The sequence below is a fragment of the Canis lupus genome, chromosome 20 (assembly GCF_011100685.1).
Source record: "Canis lupus familiaris isolate Mischka breed German Shepherd chromosome 20, alternate assembly UU_Cfam_GSD_1.0, whole genome shotgun sequence".
In the NCBI taxonomy this organism is placed as follows: Eukaryota; Metazoa; Chordata; class Mammalia; order Carnivora; family Canidae; genus Canis; species Canis lupus.
The window spans coordinates 27,703,680-27,719,557 of record NC_049241.1 but is presented as its reverse complement, the minus strand read 5'-3'; the positions used below and the strand labels follow the sequence as shown (position 1 = coordinate 27,719,557).

At 44.7% G+C, this 15,878-nt stretch overlaps 1 long non-coding RNA gene across 2 annotated transcripts in view; it reads right to left on the bottom strand.

Annotated features, from left to right (window-relative positions):
• LOC102156863 overlaps positions 1–15,878 on the bottom strand; it is a 128,063-nt gene that overhangs the window by 94,533 nt on the left and 17,652 nt on the right. The window lies entirely within an intron of this gene.

Below are 15,878 nucleotides of genomic sequence, written 5' to 3'. Positions count from 1 at the left end.
TTATTGTAACTTCCAAAACCCCTCCTCCTTATCTTGACTTTTCTTCCCAGCCCACCACCAAAAGCCTCACATACATATGTGAAGAAACCCTTTCAGGAGGGAGAACTTCACCCCTGGTCTCACCCTACAGTGTTCCCAATCCACCAAGACCTGACCCCTTGACCCTTTCCTTTTTTCCAAACCTCAGACATTCTAAGTGTAAGGGTTTACATATTTGTGAGAAAAAGCTGCAGACTTTACCCTCTATCACCATTTTAATAGGAATTACAAGTGTTCAACAGGGCGCATACTAAGTGCCAGGCACCCTTTTAGGGGCTTTACAAATAGTAACTCATTTAACCCACATAACAACTCTCTGAGGTAGGTATTAGTATTATTCTCTTACAGATGAGGAAACTGAAGGACAAAGGTTTTGATGTTTCCAAAGTCACATAACCAGCAGATTTGAGAGTTTTCTGTCCTCTCTGTGGGCAACTCTATTTTTTTTTATATTTGCTAATTTTTTTAATATTAGAATTCATCGTGAGCAATAATAGTATAATTCACCAGAAATAACTGTGCACATTTCAGGCACGGTGTGAGAGAGAGGCACCAGCTGGGTCCTGGGGAAGCATTTGGCATCCCTCAAATAGAACTCTGTGGGCTGCTCTCCCTCAAAGCCCTTTGTATCCTAGTCACAAGTAGCTGAATATGGCAGCCTGGGTGACCAATGAAAAGGTCAAATTCACACCTTTCAGGGAAGGGGAAAAGAGGTGCTGGCCAATGGTGTTATGAGGAATCTTGGAGCCATTCCAACCCTCTGGGATCCAAGTAAGAATTTTTGAAAATCCATCCCAGATGGAAAGTCACGCTCCTCTGAGGAGGATATCAATTATAGAATCTATTTTAGCTTGATGCAAAGAATGAAAACAGAGCCAAAGCACGTGAAGCACTAGTGACAGAGAAATCAATGAACATGATGCTAAAATAATAGATCACAAAAGCCTCCCTCACTTCTTGGTTCCTGTCCTAGACCGTGAGCTCTACTCTTAAGACAAAGGTGCCATCTTGAAATGTTACTGTTCATTGTAGGTGAGATTATGGATACAAATCTGTCTTGATATTTCTTGGCTGCAAGGAAAAAAACCCATTATATCACACACACACACACACACACACACACACACAGGAAAAGGTAAGGACTGTATGCATCACAGGGGGATATAATGAAATGAAAGATCAGAGAATTCAATTAATGTGCACAAAATACTGGAAGCAGTAACAGAAAGATTTTTTAAAAATTTTTTAAAGATTTTTTTTATTTATTTGAGAGAGAGAGAGAGCACAAGCAGGGGGAAGCTGCAGAGGGAGGAGAAGCAAACTCCCCACTGAGCAGGGAGCCCAATGTGGGGCTCCATCCCAGGACCCTGAGACCATGACCTGAGCCGAAGGCAGACACTTAACCGACGGAGCCACTCAGGTGCCCCAAGGCCAATATTTTGTGCTTAGTTTCTCTTAAATGAATTGATTTCTTGGTCTCTGCATCTGTCTACAATGTGGCCATTTTTCTGCATTCTCTCCTTCCCTCCCTCCTACCCATACTCCTTCATTCTCATTTCTAGCCTTATCTCTACCTTCCTTTTTATCTCTATCTCTTGACCAGTTCTTTCTGCTTCTTGGCACAAGAACAAACACAATGTCCCCATTGCTAATTTCACCTCTCTCTTTAAATGCTTAACAGACACTCAGTGGCAGCTCAGAAACCCAATTCCTATCCCCAAGAGAGAGAATCTGATTGTCTGCATTTTAGTAGGGACTCCTGATCTACTTGTCTGCATTCAGAGAAGCAAATCGCACACCCACTCAGCAGGGACTGTGGGAACTGAGTCTTTACAAAGTATATGGGCAGGTTCTGAAAGAAAGAAGGGAGGAGCTGGAAAAGAAATGATTGACGGGAAATTAACAACCATCTCTAATACAAAATCTGTAACTGGGACTGGAAGGTAATGTTATTTGCTTCTCAGGTATGGGTTCAGTAAAAGTGTCTTGATGGAATAATCTCATTTATTATTCTTAGTGAAATCTTTCTTGCATTGTCACTATATAAAAGGAGCTAACCTGAGCCTCCCTGGGAAGTTTTCCTGTGATTAAATAGAGATAAAATATTCCTATCCAAGAGCTTGCAATTTGGTGAGTGTGACAGAAACATACCCAGTCCTAGAACCCCTAATTTTCTTTATTCTAGTGTCTAAAAATGGGTCCAAGTATGAGATCAGGAATTGTGCTTTAAATAGTCTCTTTGTAAGAAAGGGGGAAAAGGGCTGGAAGAAAACCAACAGGAATGCTGCTCATCAGCTGACCTTCAGCATCAGTAGAGCTAATGAGTGCTCTTGGGGAGACCAGTCTGCTGAACCCGGAAAGGTGGTCCAGCCCATGGACAGGGCGAGACTGTATCGCAGAGATTTCAGGCCTGGAATATTTATTGTGCCAGTCTTCTTTCCTTCAATTCCAGTCTAGGCCACATGGATTCTCATCTCTCTTTGATCCTTTGGGGGGTACAATTGTGCATAATCTAATTCTGGAGGGGCCACCGCATGAAGTGGGTCTAGGCATTTCTTCCCCTCCAGCCCACTTGATGAAAACCGTGCATTCTTGTTACAAGTCTTCAATACATTATCCACAACTCTGAGTGTGAAGAAAGCAAACATACTGATGTTTTTTCATACCTGCTTGCTGACAAAATAGGAACTCTACCTACAGAGAGGCTCTTTGTGGTCTGGATTTCCCCCACTTTGTGTGAGTGTTCAGACTGTGCAGTTGGGAGGGCTCTGACCCTGGAGAGATCACCGACCCAGAAAAGTGGGCCAGAGAGAGGACCTGGGCCCTGGTCCAAGCCCGGTCACCAAGAGCTGTATGGCTCTGAGAAAGTCCTCCACCTTTTGTGAGTGTGCCTCATGCTTTCTTCAAATACAAATTTGGGATCAGAATGAGACCAGGTTTCCTAAAGACATTACTGTGGGACTCAGAGAAGCACACGAGTACTTCAGGTACGTGCCAGCCCCTACACACACATCTTGCTCTACTTTGTGTGATTCCAGACAAACTGTTATCATCATTACTATTAAGAGCTGCCCCTGATAGAGCATCTACTGCTCCCAGATACTGTCATATGATCTTTTACCTAATCCCTAAAACAGCTGTGAGATACTGGTGGTGTCACCTCCATCTCACACAGGAGAATGAAACCGAAGAGGTCTAGCGAGTTACTTCGGGTTGCGTCAGTAAGTGGCAGATAAAACCCAGAACTCCGCCCACGCCTGTTTTGTGCCGTGGTCTGGCTCCTCCGTATGATAACGTGAGTGGACGTAAAACCAACAACGAAGAGCTTCTGCACTATCGAGGATCACACCCAATTACCGCAAACTCCCCTCCGAGGGAAGAGGAAGAGGAAGCGGCCACAGCTGCAGCGCACAGCTCCAGAACCCAAAAGGATTCTGCAAGAGCTAAAGCAGAGAAGCAGTAACAATAAGACATGCTTTTCCTTGCCTCTCCATGTCATTTAGGTTTAATTTTCTAGGCAATTCTTCCTTTGCAGGGAGGCATCGGAACTTTTGCACCCATGCAGACTGTAGCCCATGGTCTTCCTTGAATAAAGTGCAAATGGCAGGCAGGAGGCCAGGGGAGGAGAGGAGGGTTTCTTCCTGACAGTGGCACAGTGGCTTTTGCGGACAGGCTGATGCACGGTCACAACCACGAGTCTCCCTCCCAGCTTGCTGCCCCAGATTCTCTCTGGGTCTGAGTCTCTCTTACTTAGTAAAGGAGGGCCCTGTGGCCAGATGTGCCCTAAAGTTCCTTCCCATTCTGATACTCTTTTGTGCAAACCGAGAGTTCTTAAAAAAGATTATAACAAGGTGCCAGCGAGCAAATGGACAAATTTTAATTATTTAAAAATCTGTCTCTTGGGATCCCTGGGTGGCGCAGTGGTTTGGCGCCTGCCTTTGGCCCAGGGCGCGATCCTGGAGACCCGGGATCGAATCCCACGTCAGGCTCCCAGTGCATGGAGCCTGCTTCTCCCTCTGCCTGTGTCTCTGCCTCTCTCTCTCTCTCTGCGTGACTATCATAAATAAATAAAAAATTAAAAAAAATTGTTTAAAAATCTGTCTCTTTTGCTCCTCTTTGCTAGCTTTTGACTTTGGCCATCTATGGCAAAGCCCAATAGATAGAGGGCTAAATGTCAGTAAGCCAAAGATGTCCTAGAGGGGAAAAAAAGAGAGAGAGAGGAGGAAAAGCAGCAGATGATTTCTCCATGTTCTTTTTAGGTTAACAGCAGGTAAATATACTTTATACATGTTTTCTTTTTCAACAAAGATTTTATTTATTTATTCATGAGAGACACAGAGAGATAGAGAGGCAGAGACATAGGCAGAGGGAGAAGCAGGCTCCTTGCAGGGAGCCTGATGTGGGACTCAATCCCAGGACCCCGGAATCATACCCTGAGCTGAAGGCAGACGCTCACCACTGAGCCACCCAGGTGTCCCTATACATGTTTTATAAGTGCCACATAAAACCACAATTCAGTGGCCATTTACTGGCCTATCAGATCTTTAAAAGCAGGAGCCCTGACTATCTTGTATAGCATCCTGAACACCCAGAACAGCCCCTAGAATATAGAAGCTACTGGTGAATATTGAATGAACAAATATATGAATTAATGAGTCCTTCTCAAATGGAAGAAGTGCAAAGGGGAACATGAAGATATTTGCTTAGATGTGGGTCAATGTCATATTGGGGAAAAAAACCACAATGTGGTTTAATGTTAAATAGGCAAGCTGGGTCTTATTACAAAGACTGTACTCATTTTAAAAATCGGTGAGAATGAAGATTTAGAGTCAGTTTAAGATGGCTCTCACTCTACTTTAGCTCAGAACCAGCAAATAAGCAGTGCAGAGAATATTCTTAAGATCAAAGCCACAGTGATATGTGCTCATTGTTTAGGGGCCAATGAAGCCCACAGAGAGTGGACAATCCGTGAGGACAGAGGAGCCCAGCACCTGGAACTAACTGCCAGCTGTGATTATCTGGAAGCAGAGCCACATGGTCATCCTTCTGTGTCTTACTGATTTTTGGACCTCAGCCAGCCCAGCCATTTTTTTCACGGCACGTGTTTATTTATTAGATAAAACCATTTCAAAATTCAATGATTTATCTTTATATTCAAAATAACTGCACCAGCTTCATCTGCTCCTCACTGCAGTATTTTGTCCTTCTTTACCTTTAAGGGTATACTTTGACCTCAAACAGATTGGAACCCTGCAGTGAGACAGGTTAATCCTGGGAAATTTGTGGACCCTTCACCAGGAGAGACAGAGGCCTCAGTGTCAGGCCAAGGGCTTATCTGGCTGCAAGGATGCTGTATCTCTACCAGCCTGTAAACTCCCTGTTTTCTAAAAATCTCTTTTTTTGAAAAAAGGAAGCTGTAGGTACTGGGGGCTTCTGGAGGACTTCATGAAAATCAATAATGAAATTAAAAGTGGGGAAAGGAGAACCACAAGGAGGTTTCTAAAGGATCTTCAATTTCTCTGACACTTTGATTCCCTCTGAAATGCATGCGTGGAATAGTGAAGACACTAAATTGCATAGTAATGTGGCTCCCGGCTCATGAGCCCTTCCTGCTAGATTTCCCTCCACCAGCCCCCTTCTTTGAGATCAGGATGGGAAGAGAGGTGCAGAATGAAAATCATTTGTAATCTCTGGGGTGACCATGTGTGAGTGAACTGGGCTTTCTTGACTCTTTGAATCCTTTTTAAATTAAGGTAGAGAGGGGTAATTGGGCTGAGAGAGGCGGGAGGCTTCTGTCTATGCCCTGAGGCCACAAACAAAACCAACTCTGATCTTCATTTCAACTGTTCTGAGTGATTTGGGGCTGATGCTAAAAGCTCTGGAAGAGGATGTCATCATAGAAATCCCATCAGTTTTTCCTGGAGAGCAGCTCAGCCTAAAAACCAAGATGCTTATTCATGTGTGCATCCTTGGGACAGCTGATTGTTTGCACTCGAGTGCTGGCATGCCCACACCAGATGTTCACAACTAGCACCTGTTCTGAATGGTCTGTGCTCATGCTGCATGGGCTAATAATTTTTTTAAAGACTTATTCATTTAATTGAGAGAGAGAGAGAAAGAGCAGGGGGAGGGGCAGAGGGAGAGAGAGAATCCTGAAGCAGACTCCCCACTGAGCACAGAGCTGGTACTCAGGGCTCGTTCCCAGGACCCTGAGATCATGACCTGAGCCAAAAATCAAGAATCTGCCACTTAACTCAGCCACCCAGGCGCCCCCAGGTTAAATATTTTGAATGTCATTCTGTAGCAGGAAATGCTGATGCCCAGCCCATACCTTCTCAGCACACCTGAGTTCACCTGTAACCCCAGTAGACTATTTCCAGCCCACTGACAACTTTCTACCTCAGGTACACGTGTCTCTCTTTCCTGGGGCCCTGGGAGCTTGCTCTATAGCAGACAGAGGAACCCAGGGCATGCAGGAGAATTCAAACCCCAGGGGCAACTCAGTCAGTGGTGGGGCAAAGTCCATGGCTACATCCTCCAGCCTTCTCACCCTATGATTATGAGACAAGTCCAACAGAAGGACCCCAGCAAAATTGAGCCAGAGTTACCTACCCCTTAGTCAGCTACCCCTTAACACATCTTTATCATCCTTGCTCCTTGCCTTAATTCACTTTCCTAATTTCCTCAGTTCTGCTCCCTAGAATTGCCTGTCTATAAGCTTCCTGAACCTGAATCCTTGTCTCAGGGTCTGCTCTGGGGAGGAATCCAAACTGAGAAAACCCCTCCCCTAATTCCTAGCACTGAAAAACACTATTTTGCATACCATAAGCTTTCAAGAAGTACTTGTGGACATCTTGGGAAATCTGCTGAGTGGTAATTCTAGGCATTCCATGGAATCCTTTAGGAGATGATTCACAATTGGAGATCATGAAATAGAGAAGATAAAATAGACCCTTCCTTCCAAGAAGAGGAGCAGCACATATGGGAAAGCAGGAACATGTGTGGGACATGCAGGGAAAGGCTATCATTCTGTGTGCCTGAGCCTCAAGAAGAATGGTGGCCAATGAGACAAGAAATAGGTCTCTAACAATTCTCCCTTCTGTTGACTCATTTTCTTTGAGTTACGGCAGTAAAAGAAAGATTTCAATATAAAATTGAGCTCAGCTTCAAGTTAAACAGAAAAGAGAGACTTTACTCCAGAATATTATAATAATTCTGAAGGACTATTAATGTCTACATAGCACTCTTTGAGGGTTTCTTATCTAGATCAAAGGTCAGCAAACATTGTCTTTAAAGGGTCAAATAATAAATATTATCCGTCTCGCATGCCACCCAGTTTTTGTGGGGTTTTTTTGCCACCCAGTTTTTAACACAACAGTTCAGTTCTGTTGTATCATGAAAGCAGCCATAGACAATACACGAATGAATGGCAGTGGCTGTGTTCCAATAAAACTTTATTTGCAAATTCAGGCATTGGGCCAGAGTTGGGCTGTGAACTATAGTTTGCTGACCCCTTGTCTAGATGATCATTCCTCCGGCTCCGCCCAGTTCTGTAATTCTCAGATATGTTTGTGGTTGCTCTAGACAGCAGACAGGTCTGGCTGACTGATCTTAGCAAAGCCTTTGCTTCTCCTCCCCATGTGGATCCACAGTAAATGTGTTCCAGATCAAGGTGCCCAGTCTCTCTGGAACCCATCCCAGCCAGCCATTTGCAACAGCTCTTCATCCTATTTTGCCCACAGTCTCTCTGTTAAGGAAGAGCAACTGAACCTAAATTTAATTATTCTGCTGGGGAAATAAAAATAGTGTTACCCTGAGGCTGCCTGATGCCAAGAATTTTCCGTGTCATGGGAAGAGAAAAATAAATAGCGACTTGAAATAAACAAGTCCTACCCACACCTCATCAGGGGCCTAGAGAGGTGTGAAGACTGGAGGAAGCAGCAGCCAGGGTCGATGGCAAGACCCCACCATACCTCATCTTTGCACTTGAAGACATAAAGTCAACAGTTCCTTCTGATACACCCATTTAGCCTGCACTTACTGACCATCTAATGAATGCCAGGCATCGTTCCTGCATTCACTAAACACCTATCAAATGTCCATTTTGTGCTAGGCAGGACCAGCAGTATAATTCATGGGGCTCAGTGCAAAATAGAAACGCAGGACTCCCTGTTCAACAATCAGTAAGAATTTCAAAATGGTGACAGTAGAGGATTACACGGAGTGGGGGGTCCTTCTTAGAGCCGTGCAGCTGCATTAGTTATACACCCACGGAGCCGACATTGGTGCTTGATGTTGACATTACAAAGATACATATGGTATTACAGAGATGACTCCCGTCCTCACCCTAGAGAAGCTGACTATCTAAGAAGGGAGAGAGATGTGAGTAATAACAGACCTATCAGTGCTGCCCCCCACCTCTTTTAATTGCTTCACCATTTTTGTCCATGCCAGACCCCAGTGAATGTCTGTATTCACAAGCCAGCATCCACATCCCTCTCTCAGCATCTAACAACAGGTGCCAGAGCCACTTTGCCTGTGAGCTCAGAGAACTAGAGGTCCCTCACCAGTGACTGACTGGCGTGGGAGTCCATCTAGACCGCTACTTGCCCCTGACGGAATCAATTCTAAGGGCAGATGTGCACAGAGCCTGGGCCTCCCCTGCAGCACTGAGTCATACCCTAGCTTGGCTAGGCTTCCTTCCTTCTTCCCACCTCCCTACCAGTTCTTCCCGAGGTCAACTTGACACAAATATCATTTCAGGATCTGGTTTCAGAGAGCCCAACCTAAGCATGAGCATAGAAGTCATGGGGGCGTAAGGTGCAAAATGAGGAGTGCCATGGTAGAAGTTCTGAGAAGGTAGTGAACATGTTCAGGGATGAGGAAGAGGCTTCCAGCTGGAGGGCAGTGAGCGGCACAGGTGGGAGGATTCTTGCATGAGTTGGCATTTGTGTTGGATCTTGATTCATGGATCTAATTTTGAAAAGGCTGAGATGAGTGGTGGAAGTAGGGAGGGCATTGCAATTGCACCTCTTCTCTGTTTATCCCTCTGGGTCTTCTCAGCACTCTTTTCTACCCTGCTCTTGTCCAAGAAGGCTGACCTGCACGGGTTGCATCTACATGTGCCTTTGCCTCTGGCTTCTGGTTGGCTGAGGCCTGTGACCTTGTAGGTGATAGGAGGGTGGAAAAGCCTGGGCTGGACAGCCTCCTCCACAAAGCTGCTTTTTCTGTATCTGGTCACTTTTCCATCTCTTGCTCCTTCTGGCTGGAGGTGGTGATGGAAGGCTGTAAGTACTGCACCACCTCATGCTGGTTTCCCTAAATGCTGTGCACATCTATGTGCATAGTTTCTTTTTTAATGCTTCTCAGCTACCCAGTTTGAGTGTACCGTGTGGACTGTGCTGGGACCCTGGCTAACACAGCTCTGCAGGGGAGGAGGACAATGCAGGAGACGGGAAGAGCTCAACCAAAGGCCCAGAAGCCAGGCCTGAAGATGCTAAGAGAAAAATGCACAGAGAGCGCGTGGAGCACGGAGTAGGACCTACACCACAAGGGTAGATTAAAGACAGAATGTGGACAGCCACGGTATGTCTGAACAGAGCTGTGATATGATGGAAGATATACCTGAGGGTGGGATACCTGATACAAGTGAGAAGGAGGAACTGGAAATGAGCTGAAGGATTTGGAGCCTACTTCTGGGATCTAGCCAGAGACAGGTTAAAATGCAGGCCAGCTGGACAAGGCACTATTGGAAATGCGGTAAGATGTTGAAAGCCAGCTCCGCACCTTGAAGTCTTTGTAAAGGCTGTTCCTATTGCCTGGTGCACCCCTCCACCTTCACCTGGCTGATCTCTTCTCAACTTCTCCAACATTATTTCTCCTGGGCAGCATTTGCTGGCCCTCCCTTCTGGATTGCCTGTGGTCCCCTTGTTAACATCCTTGTGTAATGCTTGTTCCTACCTTTCTCGCTGCCCCTCTGTGCCATAAACTCTGTGAGGGCAGAGGCCTGTCTGTCCTGCTCATCACTGCAGAGTCCAGTCTAGTCCCTTAGTACCCTGTGGATATATAATGGTGGGGGGATAAAAGAAAAAAACACCTGGAAGGAAACAGCAGCCTCTGAATGCTACTGTTAGAGAAGGAGCTTGACCTTGAATTTCTAGTATCTGTTTGGGTCGAATCATTCATCCATCTTCCTGTGATATTTCTCATTTAGTTTTTATTTAGTTCTACAGAGGGATTTGAAAGTCCCATTTGAGAGAGTAATTAATAGAGTCACATTTCTTCTGAGGAAGTTGGAATCTCTGAGCTGTTTGTACTCTTGGCACAAAGGAGGATGCTGACAGGAGGATGCAGTTGGGGGGGAAAAAGGAAATTATGAGAAGCATTTGCAAAGTAAACATCATTAAGAGGAGGGAATGATGAAGCTAAAATAAATGTTTCCTGTGGAAGCCTACCTTGTATTACAAATCATGAAGGAGCTTGATTGGACAGCCTGTTGGTGACAAATAGCCTGCAATTCATTTCTTTCTCCGCTGACTATTGACCACCATGCTGCATGATTCATGTAAGCGCTATTTAACTACCACTCTCTCCATGCTGAGAGAAGATGAGGCAGGGGTCTCTGCAGAGAAACAGCTGCTTTTTGGAACCAGTTCCTCTACACGTTATCCCCGAATGTACGTGCTGTTGTACTCATCAAGGCCCTCACATGACATGCCTAACACACCCCAAGAAGGTAATTGCAGAGATATTGACAAAGGGACCATTTACAAAGGCGGGCCCGAGCGAGAGAAACCAGGGAGGGTTTCTACAGCATCTGAACTTAGTGACAGTGGGAACTGCCAGTACCACTTCTAAAGCAGATGGAAATATCTGCAATTTGCATGTGAGAAAACTGGAGTTGACCCTCCTCACCGGGTGGTCTAAGTGAGGCTCCAAGAAAACATAAGTGATGACATTTGGAAAAATGAAATTCTCTGAACATATCCCTGTCCTTTTCCATTCCCATCTCCTTGCTTCTACCTTCTATTTGTTGCTCTTCAAACAAGGCACACTTTCATGCCTCTGTGGGTTTAAACAGAGGCCCCTTCAGGGTACCTGGGTGGTTCAGTTGGCTGAGTGTCTGCCTTGAGCTTGGGTCATGATCCTAGAGTCCTGGGATCAAGCCCCGAATTGGGCTCCCAGCTCAGTGGAGAGCCTGCTTCTCCTTCTACCTCTGCTGCTCCCCCTGCTTGTGCTGTCTCTCTCTCTCTGTCTATCTCTCTCTCTGTGTCAAATAAATAAAATATTTTTAAAAATAAAATAAAATTAAGAGGGGCCCCTTCATTCTAGAAGCTTTCATTGGCATCCTTTCCACCATTCTCGGAACATACACCCATTGCCTTTGCTTACCTAGTGTCCATTCCCCCTTTTCATGACCATAACTCAGTTTCCCCTAGGAAAGTGGACTATATGGTCTATCAGTACCAGGTAGGATTAGCATACTCCCAGAATCTGCAGGGAGGCCCACAAGCACCATGAATGGTTCAGGGATGGGCATGCATCCAACTCAGGCCAAACAGTGCTGAAAATGTTGCCATTACTCTTTAGAAAAAAGACTTCTCTTCCAGCAAGAGTTCTTAAGCCAGTGGGATATAACCTGGAGAGAGATGCTTGAAAGTGAAAGCAGCATACAGGAGCCAGAGCTGAGAGACGCAGAGAGATGGATTCATGGCAACCTGGCACGAGCACCTGACTCCAGTCTTGCTGGAGGGCTGCAATCCATGAAGCCAGGCTCCTCCTGTCCCTCTCAGTGGTGTGAACCAGTAAGCCACTCGTCTAGCCCGAGCCCATAGCAGCTAGCTTTCACTATGTGCAGTTCTGCTCTTCCAGAGTTTCACTGCTCCGAGTCCATCCCTCCTGTACTATCATTTACTCCGTGTGACCTGCCTTTTTCATCTGTCTCCCTTGCTGAACTTTGGGTTCTTCTTTGCCCAGGGTCTGACACAAATTTATAAGTGATTAATAAATGTGGAGAGAAAGCGATGCAAAGAGTCAAGTTTCCAGCTTTTTAATAGCAGTAATGACCCTCATCACTGACAACAATGGTGGTGATGGCTACCATATACAAAGCACTACTTGACCACTTTATCAACTTTATCCCGTTAGATCATCAGAACCACCACAGCAAGTACTTATATTAAACCATGTTGCCTATAAGAAAGCAGAGGCTCAGAGATTTCAAATAACTTGTCCAGGGGTGGGGAGGCAGCTGGAAGTGGTAGATACAAGACTCCTGCTGAACTCAACCTCCAAAGTCCATGTCCTTGTCCACCATGTGAACAGGCCCTAAGCCTTCTCTTTTACTGCTCTATTTACCTAAAGGAAACCTTCTATCTTGACTTGCCACTCTTGACTTGGCCTCACTTGAACTCTGTTAGATCCAAGAAACAGGACTAGCCTTATTTGCCTATCCTCCCTTCGCATGCCGGGCCAGGCCCTTGACGGACCACGTGACTCCCACCAGGCTGGGCCCAGAAGCATCTTCTCCAGTTCAGAAGCACCTCTGGGGCTGAGAAATATAGTAGCACTTGGATCACAGAGTTCAGATTCAAAACTTCAGGGAGGGTCAAAAGCATGACTACAAACTGCTGTAGCTCCATCCCTCAAATACCCAGGCCTTCTGTGGGGCCTGGAAGCAATCTAAACAACATTTGAGCTTATGGGCTTTGAAATCAAACCCACCTGAATGTGAATTCTGGGTCTATCACAGCCTTTTTAGCCTAGGGCAAATCACATTGATTTTCTCAGTCTCGATTTTCTCATTGGGAAAATGGGAACACCTGCCTCAGAGAAATGTTGAGAGAGAATAGAGAGAAATAACATGAATGTCATAAACTAATAATATCTGGTGCGTGACCAATGCTTCAGTGATGGAATTTTGAAATCCATCACTGAAATTACTGAAATCAAAATTTTCAGTAATTTTGATTATTATCAAAATCTCACCCTTTCCGGGTAACTGAGAGATAAAAAGCTTCCAGAGGCCATGTTGGGGGTGGGGGAAGGGAAGTCCCTCAGAACTCCACACCTACTACCTATCATTCCAGACACACACATTTATTTGTCTGTAGCTCTTCACAGATGTCTCCTTCTCCAGGAAATCCTTCAATCCCCCTTCCCCCAGCAGTGCTAAGTTGCCAGATTTAGCAGATAAAAATATAGGACAACCTCCCAGGAAAGAAAAGCCCAAAACCAAATGTTGTCACTCGTAAATTCTACCAAACCTCCAAAGAAGAATTAATGCCCTTTCTCAAAACCAAAGATGAGGGAACCTTGCAAACCCATATCATGAGGCCAGCATCACTCTGATAGGAAAGCCAGACAAAGATACCACAAGGAAAGAATACTGCAGGCCATTTCCCTGATGAATATAGAGATAAAAACCCTAGCAAAACACTAGCAAACCAAATCCAGTAGCCCATTAAGAGGATCAGACGCTACAACCAAGTGGGATTTATCCATAGGATACAAGGATGGTTCAGCATATGAAAATCTATTCATGTGATGATGCGCCGCATTAACAGAATGAAGGCTAAAAATCACATGATCATCTCAATAGACGCAGAGAAAGCATTAAATACAATTCAACACTCTCTTATGATTAAAAACTCCCAACAAACCAGGAATAGAGGGAAATTACCTCAAAATCATAAAGGCTGTATATGACAAGTCCACAGTTAATATTCTCAATGGTGAAAGCTGAAAGCTCTTCTCCCGACATCTGAGACCAGACAAGGACGCCCACTCTCAGCACTTCTGTTCAACAAGCACTGCAAGTCCTATGGCTGTGACCAAAAGGGACTGTCATTAGCTTTTGTGCTTTGTTCTCCAGGAGGGTGGCCAACCCCACAGTAGCTGTGAAGCTGCCCTTTACTTTGAAAGGTCACATCTGTGTGCAGCCTACGCCTAAAAGCCCTTCCACGTCCCACTTGAGGGGCAGGGAGGGAAAAACACCTCCTGTTTCATTTAACTTTCCGACCTTGCATTTTCACTTTTGCCGTATGTTAGCTCCCCGCCTCCCTTCCAGGCTCATGTCTGTGGCTCCCAAGATTAAAGGTCTGATGTGAACCAAAATAACTGTTTCTCCCTGTCTTTGGAAGTGCTGTCAGGAGGGAAAGAGAACCAGAAGAGGGGGGAGTGCCATTTGGATGCTTGACTTAGGCAGCAGTCTGGTTGATGGTGGCTATGGGTTCTTTCCTAATATTTTTATGGCTTTTGTGGAAAACGTGTGTGTGTGTTCATTACTTTTAAAATTCAAGCAAAACAGAAAAGCACAGAAAGTACATTGACAACCATCCCAAAGGTCACCATTCAGAAGTAAAGAGCATTGCTAGGATTTGGAGATTAAGAGTCTAGGGAAACTGAAAGGAACCAGGGCTCTTAGGAGAATTTCAGGATGGGGCTGAGGAAGGCAGGAGACGAACCTGCCTAGAACATCTTCTTGTGCCAGAAAGAAAGAAGTGCTCACCATAATAATGGAGGAATTTCATGAGGACACAGGAACTTGCTATGGCCAAATCTAAGACAATTTAGGCACCAAGATAATTAAGGCTAGTAATGAGTTATAAGCAACTGGCAGTAGAAATGCATGAGTACATAATGCAAATAGACAGATAATTAGTAATCAATAGGGAAAATGCTTAGAGAAGAATTCCCAGCACTAACAAACAAATAACAAAGAAATGCTGGAGTTGGGAAATCTTCACAGATGGCTGATGGATTGAAAGATATAAATATGCTAACTATACAGTGAAGACACTGAACAACACCTTGACCTAGTGATCAAAATTAATATCACCAGTGAAGGGCAGATGGACATCATGTGCCTCCAGGTATGATACTGGACGCAACATCACGTCCATAGTCTTCTGGTCAGAAATGCACAACCTGAATCCAATCATAAGGAATACAAGGCTGACTCAAAATGATGAATATCCTGTTTTTAAAGGAGGCACATCATATCCTTCAAAAATTTCAATGTCACAAAAGGCTGTGAAAATTCCAAGTTAAAGGAGAAGAAAGAATGGTGAAATGCAATGCCCGATCTTAGCCTGGATTCCATATTGAGGGAGAGTAATCTAAAGTGTATTAAATGTATTAAAATGGATCAATTGGCAAAATGGAATTTGGGTGACAGATTAAGCAAAAGTCTGCCAAGGTCAAATTTCTTGAAAGTTTAACTTCACTATGGTTTTTGGGAGAGATAGTCTTTTTAGGGAATATTCAGTGAAGTATTTAGGGAGAAAGGGGCATAAAATATGCAATTTATTCTCTAACAGTTCTGAAAAATATCATACACCAAGTACCAAAGCAATTGCAGTAAAATGTTAACAGCTAGCAAATCTGGGTATAGGGGACATAAGACTTCTGTGTGCTGGTTCTGGAAACCATTTCTGTAAGGTTAAAATTATATCCAAATACAAAGTTAAAAACATTTTAGTTTTTTTAATATTTTATTTATTCATTCATGAGAGACACAGAGAGAGAGGCAGAGACACAGGCAGAGGGAGAAGCAGGCTCTATGCAGGGAGCCCGATATGGGACTCGATCCCGGGACTCCAGGATCAGGCCCTGGGCGGAAGGCAGGCGCTAAACCGGTGAGCCACTCAGGGATCCCCTAAAAACATTTTAAAGAGTCCAGGAGGAACATATCAAAGACCAAAAATGTGATTGGAGAGATGACCTTTCATTGATTGACATACCCCCTCTTCCATCCATTCATTCCATGAACATTCACTAAATGATTATATTGAAAGATGTCCTACTGCCTGGCACTAGTGCCACAAATATGAATAAGA